General features: G+C 34.3%; 1 pseudogene; it reads right to left on the bottom strand.

Annotated features, from left to right (window-relative positions):
- Positions 1-3607: 3607 nt before the first annotated feature.
- On the bottom strand, positions 3608-5086 carry LOC120122240 (annotated as a pseudogene).
- Positions 5087-8824: the final 3738 nt, after the last annotated feature.

The following is an 8824-nucleotide window of genomic DNA, read 5'->3' as shown; positions in this document are numbered from 1 at the left end:
AGCCTGACTCCCAATAACCTCTTCATTCTTTATAGAAGCAACTACGCGCACTTCATGAGGATAATCACCGACAAATTCAAAAATCCTTGACAAAGATTGAATCGAACTTGTGTATCCAACAACACCCATAGGATCTTTTTGCAGCAACCTGTTAACAATGGTATATGCTCTACCTTTGCTTTCTTCCAATGAATAAAACTGATATGATTAGAGAACCTAGAATGCATAGTTACTCCCTCTGACTGAATATATACTGCAAAGCATATAAGAAAGTAATATCTATCCAGGAACTCAACAAAAATTGGAAGTGATGCTTCCCTCTTTATCTCCTCCTGCTGACGAAGAATACTGCTGTGATAGGTGGAAATTGCTTCTCTTAAATTTTGCACGGAAGCACATTTGCCAATGACCTTGTCCACTTGTCTTTTCCCCTCAAAATCACCTTCTAGGACCCGAATTAATAACTGCATGTTCTCTACGAATTGCTCTCATAGAATTGAACAGAACTTCAATGACATTAGAACGAGACTTGGAAATTATCACCAATAAATTGGTTCTTGGAATGCCTTGTGTGAGTCGACTGCTAACTTCTTAAAGAGACATAATAGACTCAATATATAGTTGTAAGGAACATGTTCTAGCATTGGTAGAAAGTATCGCCTTAGTTTTGTTGTAACTCCGCTGTTCACTAAAACCACTTGAATCAAAGGCAAACACCACTCTTTCGGCCCTTTTGACTGTGAACTCACATTTGATGAATTTTTCATCACCCTTGCAAAACATAAGATTTCTAAACAACTACCACAACTTCCTTGCTCTCTCCTCATGCAATATCACAGGTTTAACACCCATAAGAATTATAGACCCACACGTATACATGATCCGAATAAAATAACCCACATTTTTGCAGTTGACAGAACAAATTTTGGCTTACAAAATGAACTAATCCCCCTTTTAGTCACACTCAAACTCCTAGCAATTGGAATTATACTCCTCATCAATAAAAGCCTAAACAAATAAGGATCAAAGACCTCAACATATTTATTGACATTTACAAACAGCCTGGAATAAATTTCTCCAAATATCAAGTGAACTAGATAATGCACTGAGTTACCAGGTTGCTGACAATGTAGATATTGATCCACATTTTCCTTTGAAGGGAAACCAACTAACTGTTTCTAGGATGATAGAATTGTTTGAACCTCACCATTAAGGAGTTCCAATGAATCAACTGCAAATGGCATAAAAGTGACGTTTGAATACTGGGAGTCAACTCTCATGATGTTGTTCATAGATTGAAATACAAAATCAGCTAATATTGCTGGCATTTTGTAAACACTTTAGCAATAACATGTGCTCCTTGAATCCCACAGAAGACACATTTCTTTCTCCCATGTAATTGCTCGTTCATAACTCATCTGAATTGGAACCGATTTAGAATAATCGAAAACACTCGAACTAACCTCGCGAAGCATTCCGGTCTGATTTTTCCCAAATTCTGTTGATTGCTTGCAGGTGTGGACTGATCCTTCTCTCCAGCTTTCACCATCAGACTCAAGATTCTTTCGAGGCATCTCCTGGTTTCTTCTGATCTAGTTTCCGAGATCTTGAATCTTCATTCCCACTCGTTCTTCTGCTTTTTCCACCATTTTGGAATTTCAGTATCTTGTCTTCTTGAGGCTGTTCCTGAATTTCTGATTTCTCGTTCTCGCTCATTCTTACTGTTTTCCTGTTTTTACCTGGTTTGCAGATGAATCGCCCCGGGAGTATAATAAAAGGGAAAAAAGAGATAAGAGAAAATTATCAATTTGTCATGAACTAACACAAAGATTTAGAATAAGATTGAAGAAAAGAAAAGAATTTAGAGAAGAAAGGGATCAGAGAAGAAAGGAAGAATGTAGAAAAGAAATTCATTCGTTACTCGTATGGTTTTCTGAGTCCTGGGTACAATAGTTTTATACATTCACATTGTACTAGCACGATTAAATCCATTTAGCATCATTGGGCTATATGGGGTTGCTGGGCTCTTCATCTCTTGATATAATGGGCTCTTCATGAATCATCTGTAGGCTGGGTCTTCTCATCCGGACTCTAGTTTGACCTGCAATAGTCATTACAGTCTTCTAGTGATGATGATGATGTGTTTGAAGAGTAGATTGGTAGAAAAGTAGATTCAATTTGTTGGATTATTTAGAAGTATACAAATGATACCTTGATTATAGGGTACTATTTTATTGAGTCACCAACTATTAAAAGTTACAAAATTCAACTATAATACATTATTTCATTGAGTCTCTCAACTATTAAAAACTATAAAATGTTCACCTGATTATTCATATTTTCCAAATTTGTCTTTTGTTAAAAAAACCATATATATACAAGATTACCGGTGGAAATAAGATTATTGGGAATGTTGTATTTTGTGTTTGGTTCGTTTAGCAGGAATGTAAGATTACAGTGTTTGGTTAAAGGAGTAAAAGATTATTGGAATGTATATTTTACAAATTGTCCTTATTATATATTTGTTTTTTTAACAAGTTGAATTCTACTAAAATATTACTATAATTAATTTATATATTTTCTTTAAAAATTTTAAATTTATAAATTTTATATAAATTTTTTTACAAAATTGAAAAGATAAATAGGTTTAATAAAATGGTAAAATTTTATTTTAATCCCTTAACTTCTTATAAAATTCTAATTATGGATTTTTTTTTGTAAATCTAAAATAGTTTAAGGATAAATTTGTAATTTAAACTTTGTAGAATTTTAGGGTAACTACACGGGAGACCACCAAACTATGGTCATAAATCGATCTTGCCACCGAACTATTTTTTGTCTCAATTCGACCACCAAACTTTTTAATTGAATCAATCGGACCACTCTCCGTTAAAAAAACAGACTTGCTGACGTATCCGTTAATAAAAATAGCATAATTCTATATTTGGTCCTTAATATTTACATATTCTATCAATTTACTTAATTGAATTAAGATAGTGACTAAATTGATAGAATATGTAAATATTAAGGACCAAATATAGAATTATACTATTTTTATTAACGGACATGTTAGCAAGTCCGTTTTTTTTAACGGAGAATGGTCTGATTGATTCAATTAAAAAGTTTGGTGGTCGAATTGAGATAAAAAAATAGTTCGGTGGCAAGATCGATTTATGACCATAGTTTGGTGGTTTTCCCTATTTTTTATCCAACGACAGAAGAAGAATATTTTTGGGAAAAAAATTTAAGGGCATTTTAGTCCAAAATACCGAGAATGTAACAAATACTTAAGGGAAGGGGGTAATTACATTCCCGGTAATATACCCCCAAAATACCACTGTTGAGAATAACTTATTACCGGGGGCTGGGAATGTTTGTCAACCAAACGGGGGAATGACATTCCATTCTCCCGATAATGTGAGATACCTTGAACCAAACTGGGCCTAAAAATATGTAGAAACTAAAGGTTAAACCATGCAACAAAACAAAGTAGTTGTTTCGTTTAAAAAGAACTTAATATACTTTCAATTAGTTTTCCATTAATGAAAATTGAATTTATTTCACTAATTGAATTATGTCATTTGATTTATGATACTAATTCAATAAATCATTTGATCATGTCTGGTACCACAATCGGAAGAGTCACTCCATCTTTCATCCACTTAGCTAAATTGCCTTCCCAACCTATTGTTCGTTAAAAAGAACTTAATATACTTTCATTAGTTTTCCATTAATGAAAATTGAATTTATTTCACTAATTGAATTATGTCATTTGATTTATGATACTAATTCAATAAATCATTTGATCATGTCTGGTACCACAATCGGAAGAGTCACTCCATCTTTCATCCACTTAGCTAAATTGCCTTCCCAACCTATTAAAAATTAAATTGTAAAAAAACTAATTAATCAAGAGTTTTGGGATGAAAATGCGTCCACAATGGAAGATAAAAAGGTTAATTCAGATAAGTTCGACATATTTCAAAGAGTAGGGTTCAAACCTTTCTTTATTAAATCTAAATAGCATAAAATTTTCAGGGTACACATAGGTTATTCAGTTTAATTTAAAATCGATAGATTTCAATTCAATCCAATCCAATCTGATAATATTATTTTTTCTAAAATAATTAGGTTTGTATCACATCTGATAAGATTTTATAAAGGATGAAGTCGGATTAAGTCAAATTCTATATTAAGATAAAAATATATATGACCTAACATGAGATGATTTATTCTATAAATTTAGGAATTATTAATATAATGCTCATCTTCTTATAGTTTTTATTCCAAAAGATATTTTTTGGATTAGATCGAATTTGAATAGAAGAAATATATTCCTCCGAATGAATCAAGTGGATTGTATTTACTTCTTAGGTTGAGTGAATTCAGATGAAGGATGTATCATGTCTAGTTTTTAAATCAAGTCGGGTTGGAATTCGACCCGTTGCCATGTCTAGGTAGTAGGTATACAACATGGTTTTGCCATTAATTACCTAAGGGTCGACTCCACGAGTTCGTAGTTCTCGGTGTTCTTGACAAAGAGCGCACCACATGCACAAAACGTGAGTGGCCCAATCCGGCAGCGGTGACTCCGGCAATGAGAAGTGTTGCCTCAGCTTTGTCCGGTTTTTCGACCCGAATAACCATCCGAATAGGACCACCCCTGAGGCAAGGTGGAGGAGGCAGGCCGATCTGCAGGCTACTCATGCAACTTATAATAAGGAAAATCATCCCATATTAGATTTATTGCATCAACAACTCCAAATCCCAACTCAACGTTGTTAACTATCAGTCATAAAATTTCAAGACCGAAACTTGATGACAAAACACAGAGTTTACTTACCTATTTCTCCTGTATTGATAATCTCGGAATTTGTCCCATGGTGATGCAGGGACATATACCGGAAAACAAACCTTCATCAAAAACACCAAATAAAACACGACATTAAACGAAGAACATGGAATGAAAAGAAGAAGAAAAAAACTTAAATGAATTTTATGGGATTTTTCTATGTTTACAATTACAAACATCTCCGTAACACTCGCAAATACCGGTCGTCCACAATCCTTCGGGCAAGGGCTTCATGTATGCTGAAAATGACGATGTTTCCGGGTCTGATCTGAAGACTGGGAAGCTTCGTTTTTATGAAGAAACATTTCAGCTTTCTGCTGCAAACAACAAAATCGAAGCCAATGGGGATTCACAAAGCATTGTTGTAATGTTTCTTCCCTTCCAGAATCTGGGTTTTGTTTCTGTTGAGTTTTAATCGTTTGAAATGTTTCCACACACTGATTTTATTCTCTCTCTCCCCCCCCCGGATTAAAACTGATCTATTTTGACTTTGATCCCTCAAATTGAAACTAGGTAGTAAATTAATAAATTGTACACCCCTGAAGAAAGCTACCTTGATTATAGAATTTTGTGTTGAAATTTGAAGGATTTAAGGATTGTGATTGGTGGGGAAATATGATGTGAAGGAAAAACTATTCCTTGAGGAATAATGATTTGGAATATGTTGTACACCCCTGAAGAAAGCTACCTTGATTATTAGAATTTTTGTTGAAATTTGAAGGATTTAAGGATTGTGATTGGTGGGGAAATATGATGTGAAGGAAAAACTATTCCTTGAGGAATAATGATTTGGAATATGGATGGAAAAAGGTTTGTCATTGTGTGCCTTTAATTAGGGTATGAACAAAGGAACTTTTGAGATAATGCGAATATTTTCATGACCCCATATGCAAACCTAGAGACATCTATAGTAGGATATGGAATCAAGTATGTTCAACGATCACATCTTTTAATTTATTTTGGAGACAATCAAAATATTTTACCATAATTCGATCTCGATTCGATTCCAACAAACAAACAACAAATAAAATCATTTTGAAAGCTTGAAAAAAAAGTTGAAAAATATAGATCAATTGACCATTGAGAAACACAAAATCTGACCCTTAAATGATTTTTTGCAAACATGTGTAAGAAGGTAAAAAAAAGTGCCAAGAAGAACATAAATCTTTTCGTGTTGTAATGGTGAGATACTTTTGCACCACACCATTGAAAATAATAACTCTACAAATTAAGAGCATAAAAATTTATACTAGAAAATCATCAAGAACGCATGCAATAATCTCATGAACAACCTAAACTAATTATCTCTTATTATTATCGTCGGATTTTAAACTCTTATAGAATCCACAAAAAAGTATTGTAAAAGTGGGGAAATGACTGACAATAGGTGAGCATGTGAGAGAAATCTCTTGAAATAGAGAGAACTAAAGAAGTAAACATAAAAATATGAAAGATAAATTAATGTGAAAAAGAATAAAAGAACAAAATGGAGTAGCAACAACAATAAATGAAAGAAAGAGTGATTTATTTTAAAATATGATTTAAAATAGCTTAAACATCTTTCTATACCTAAAATTTTTATAAGATATGCGTGTTCTTATAATCATCTAAGATATATATCCTTATAAGTTATTTTCAGATCAATCAAATCAATATTTTTTATCCTAAATTTGATCTCATCTCATTCTTTTAAAAATTTCGTCTAATTTGTCTCAAATTTAAACTTATATGCCATTATTGAATTTTTAGTATATATATATATATATATATATATATATATATATATATATATATATATATATATATATATATATTATATATGAGAGCTAGAAATTTATTATAGCGGTTTAAATATTTTTTCTTTTCTATAAATATATTTTTTTAACTGAGGGCGAATAAAATTTTCTTTATTTATTTTTCAGAAAAAATATTTTAAAATTAATTAATACTTAAAAAATTTGGCAAGATAACCAACAATCAATTGGTCTAGTAGGATGAGGCACTAGATCTATTAAGCAAGGTCATGGGTTCGAATCTTGGTGATTGTGAATGGAGTAAATTGGGTTGGGAGGGTCACCCTTCCCTCTGCAATACTCGATGCAAATAGACATGCGAGGTCCCTAAACTTTAAAGAAAAACTAATATGGCCCTCATCGTTTTTCGATCAATGTGGCTCTCAAACTCGAAAAAAGAACCCAATGTGACCTTTTGACAAACGTTTTCCGTCATTGACCAGCAGTTTCCTTTAATTCCTGTTGGGTAAATTATACCATTCATCACTCATCTATTTTCTTATATTCTATTTTAGTCACTAAATGTAAAAGTTTTCAATTTCAAAAATCTTAGAGACTAAAACTGTAGTTAACCCATTTTATTTTAAACACAAAACCCACTTCCCTTCTCTATGGCAACAACAACAACAACAACAAAACCCTATTCCCATATACAATGGGGTAAGGGGTAGGCTGCCCCCAACACCAAGTTGAGAGCAGCTTCCGTGGAAGACCTCCGGCGGTAAGAAAATTAAAAATAAAGATAATACAATGCATGGATAAATAAGTCAATAAATACATAGTTGAAATAGTTAACGATTTTCATACGCTGTCTTCATATGCGCGTCTGTAATTTGAAGTAATCCTGCAAATAAATTCCTGCGTGAAATCTCTGCTTATAGACAGAAAACGTAAGTCCCGGCTAATTTAAAAGAGGAAACATGAAGAGAAGATAAACAGAAGTCAGCGATAGCAAGCTCGATAAGGAATAAAGTTAAAATGGTTAAAACCTAAACAAAGGTAACACTACTCCGCCACCCTAATTCTAAGCCTACATAAATTCCAATGACAGAACATATAAAAAGTAAATTCATGGAAATTACTACAAAGGCATTAAAAAGAAGACTGAGATGCCCACACTACTCAGCTACCCTGGTCTTAAGTCTCCATACTTTCCTATCGGAGGCCATGTCCTCGGTAAGGGCTAAATCCTTCAAATCAGATCTCAAGCAGTCTACCCACTTCCTCCTTGGTCGTCCTCTCCTTCTGGCACCGTCGACTGTTATCGACTCTACCCTCCTGACCGCCGACGGTTGTCGCCTAAGAACATGCCCAAACCACCGTAGTCTTCCCTCCCTCAATTTTTTGGATACACCCACCCCCAAAGACATCCTAATTGCAGAGTTTGGTGCCATGTCCCATAGAGTCCTACCACATGCCCATCGAAGCATTCTCATTTCTGCGGCCTCCATCCTCCTTAAGTGATCCTTCTTGATTGCCCAACATTCTGATCCATACAGCAGCGCTGGTCTTATTGCCATTCTATAAAATTTTCCCTTAATTTTTAGAGGCTCTTCTTGTCACACAAAACTCCAGTTGCAACCTTCCACTTTAGCTATCCCGCCTTTATATGGTGTGTAACGTCATCATCTACACCCCCATCTTTATGTATCATAGACCCTAGATACTTGAAACAATCCTTTGAGGGGAGAACGTGTCCTTCGATGCATACTTCTACATCGTTTTTTCTGATTTGAAATACTCTGTCTTTTCAATATTGATCCTTAGACATTTTTCTTCCAAGGTAGTCTTCCAGGTAGCCAGTCTACCATTCAGCTCAGTTTTTGTTTCAGCAACTAGGATAATGTCATCAGCGAAAAGCATACACCATGGAACACCGTTTGGAGTCGCACAATAGACGTTGTCCATAATCAAGGCGAAGATGTAAGGGCTAAGAGCCGACCCCTGGTGGAGTCCGATTTCCACTGGGAAAGTCTCGGTGTCGCCAACTGTAGTCCTGACATATGAAGAAGATCTACAGTACATATCACGAATCACCCGGATATAAGCAGTTGGGATCCGTCTCGTTTCCAAGGTCTTCCAGATCGTATCACGGGGAACGCTATCATACGCCTTCTCAAGATCAATGAACGCCATGTGAAGATCTCTATTTTTTCCTTATATTTCTCCATAAGCCATC

Source organism: Hibiscus syriacus, unplaced genomic scaffold (genome assembly GCF_006381635.1).
Source record: "Hibiscus syriacus cultivar Baekdansim isolate YM2019G1 unplaced genomic scaffold, ASM638163v2 tig00110384_pilon, whole genome shotgun sequence".
NCBI lineage: Eukaryota > Viridiplantae > Streptophyta > Magnoliopsida > Malvales > Malvaceae > Hibiscus > Hibiscus syriacus.
The sequence above is the reverse complement of the archived record's forward strand: the minus strand, read 5'-3'. Positions and strand labels throughout refer to the sequence as shown.